The 3081-nt window shown below is 25.6% G+C and overlaps 1 long non-coding RNA gene across 1 annotated transcript; it reads right to left on the reverse strand.

Moving 5' to 3' along the window:
* Positions 1-977, reverse strand: LOC136076631 (uncharacterized). The gene is made up of 2 exons (XR_010636439.1): positions 779-977; positions 1-196 (listed from the first exon to the last, which is right to left on the reverse strand). It is a non-coding gene; the product is annotated as an uncharacterized LOC136076631 (long non-coding RNA).
* Between the last annotated feature and the right edge of the window lie 2104 nt (positions 978-3081).

Consider the following 3081-nt stretch of genomic DNA (forward strand, 5'->3'; position numbering starts at 1 on the left):
ACAAACAGTAATTATTTCTTTTCCTTAAATGTTTATGCACAAACACATAAAAATACAAGCATAAAAATGTGTTAGTTGTGTTCTTTTTGAATCTTTAGAACTCATTAACTCGTTCAAAGCCTTATGCATTTTAAAAAGCCGTTTCAAAGTCTTGGTTGAACAATTTTGCATTTTTTAATTGTTAGCTCAATCGCATCTAAATTAAATAGAAGATTAAATTAAACATTAAAAAGCTAAAAAAAAATAATGAAAATAAAGAATACAAAAAATTGTAAATTTATTATAAGCTTTGTAAATAAACATAAATTGTATACATATATATCTCATATATTTTTAAACATATTCCAACAAAGCTGAAAGAGATAAAAAAGAGCTACCACTATTTCAGTATATGTGTTGACTAATTATCACAATAAGAAGCTGAAATTCCTACGTAAAATATCACATCCCCCTTATCCAGGCTTCTAAAATATTACATCCCCCTATGTAACATTTAAAATAATGAAAAGTATTAGTATTTGGTATCTAAAATATCACATCCCCCATGTGTAATCTGTATATATATCACAATAAGAAGCTGAAATTGCTATGTAAAATATCGCATCCCCCTTATTCAGGCTTCTAGAATATTACATCCCCCTATGTAACATTTAAAATACTGCAAAGTATTAGTATTTGGTATCTAAAATATCACATCCCCCATGTGTAATCTATATAATTATTGTCACGCAATATATTAAGATCAAAATTTCATAAGTATGAATTTAAAATATATTACCATTTAATGCTAACTTCATTTATAGTATATTATTTACAAACCGCTTTATGAATCTTGATCGTTGCGTTTTTAATTTTATTTTAAATATTTCGGACGTACTAGATACACTTCTAAGTGCAATAACTTGAAAACGCATTCTCGATTTCGGTTTTTCTATGGGGGATGTGATATTTTAGGCGGATGGGATATTTTATTACAATACGCGTCGAAAAAAATGTATACTAAAACAATTACACCTAAAGATTCCATTTGACGCCATTCAACGTATTTTTTTTTAAGCGAAAGCAACGTATTTTTTTTTAAGCGAAAGCAACGTATTTTTTTTTAAGCGCAAAAAGTAAACTTATGCGTATAAAATTGAGTAGATAATATTAAAAAAAAACCAATTGGTGTTTTTAAATACAAGATGTATATACAGTTTTGTTTTCGTCTATTTTTAAGTTTTTTTGTTGAGTTGCTATATGGAAAGCCATTTTGGAATTACAACCATTAGAAGGGTTGTTTTTTTTTGTTTGTTTGTTTTTTTGATTATATTATAAAACAAATGACGATCTTTGCTAGACAAGTTGAAATATTAGGAAACGATACAAAATGAGTACGCCGCTGCGGTTTTACTCTAATTAATTACATCACAAACAAGAGGTTGCTTTGAAACACTTTATTATAAGTATTTAACCAAAGAAAATGAAAATGAAACAGAGATAATGGTTGTTTTTTATTTGAATAATCCTATAATAAAAAATAAAATTTTACAATAACCAGAGGTGTGCAACATAAAACATTTTTTATAACAAAAAATAGTTTTTTTAGTTAAATGAATAATATTTCATGCACCCACTAACATAATTAACTCTAAAAAAATATTAAAAAAAAATCATATCTTAAAACAGTATATTGAATATATCAACATTTAAAAAAAGAGTAGTAATAAAAGGAAAACGGAAAACGGAAAAAAACACATACTGAAACTTTTTAGTCCCTGTGTTTTTTCTTTCCGTTTTCCTGCAACGGGTTGCCTGTAAGGCGACTTGAGTTTGTAGAGTTTTTTTAAAGTTGCCTGTAAGGCAATCGTTGAGTAGTATAGGTAACTCGTAATTGTTTGTAGTAAAAATTTTTTAATCTTATAAAATAATGATAAAACGTCAATGATACCTTTGCATTGTTCGTTTTTTTTGTTCAAATTCAATTATTTAAAAGCACAGAATTCGAGTTACAAAATAGTTGCTTTAATAACGTTCTTGTTGAGCTAAATTTTCAATAAGGTTTTAGTAAAACTTTAAACAATGTTTTCGGTCTACTTTTAAAAAAAAAAAATTATCTAGCTGTGCGTTATGTGTTTGAAGCTATTTTAGGGCTGTTAAAAGCGGTTTTTTTAAAGATGTTAAAAACTTCGCTTAAGTAGATTTTAGTTGAAAAAGTTCATTTAAAGTGAAAATATATTAAAATGTTTGAAAGTTTGCATAAAACATGTTTAAAAATAAACTTACATTGGATTTATTTATAAAACGCTTGAAAGTTCCTCTGAATTGGATTTATTTAAAACATTCAAAAAACTTCACTTAAAGTGGATTTATGTAAAATATGTTTGAAACTTTTATTTTTACAAAGGATTTATACAAAGCATGTTGAAAAATTTGCTTTGTATGGACTTGAAAAAGTGTAAGGATTGCTTCAAATTTAAGTTTACAAATTATTTTATTACTTTCTTACAGCAAAACAACCTTTACATTACCGTGATAAACAATTTCTTTTGATTTAAAACTTATAATCAATTTTTTTTTGTGAACAAAATCTATGCATTTGCGATCTCATTAATTGCATTTTTTATGCCATAACATTAGAAAGAAAGACTTAACAATTCATTAAAGTTTTATTAGTATCAGTTGTATGATGTCTTATGTAACAAAAAAACTTGATTAAATATTGTAAAGATTTATACACAAAACCTCATCTCAAAATGTAGATCCACTTTAAGTGCTGTTTCGTACAGTGACGAAATATGCATGGTCAAAATAACAAACACTTGAACTTAAAATTATGTTTTTAAACTAAAACTCTCTATTCGCCAACCTTTATAGAAGCAAAAGTCTTATTCGAAAAACTTGACTTCTTAACAACTATATCTTAGTCTAAATACCAATCGAAAACGTAAAGTGGATTCAAAAAAGTCCACTTTAAGTTAAGTTTTAACAATGAAAAGGACAAATAAAGTCGACTTAACAATATATATATATATATATATATATATATATATATATATATATATATATATATATATATATATATATATATATAAATATATA

The sequence above is a fragment of the Hydra vulgaris genome, chromosome 02 (genome assembly GCF_038396675.1).
Source record: "Hydra vulgaris chromosome 02, alternate assembly HydraT2T_AEP".
In the NCBI taxonomy this organism is placed as follows: Eukaryota; Metazoa; Cnidaria; class Hydrozoa; order Anthoathecata; family Hydridae; genus Hydra; species Hydra vulgaris.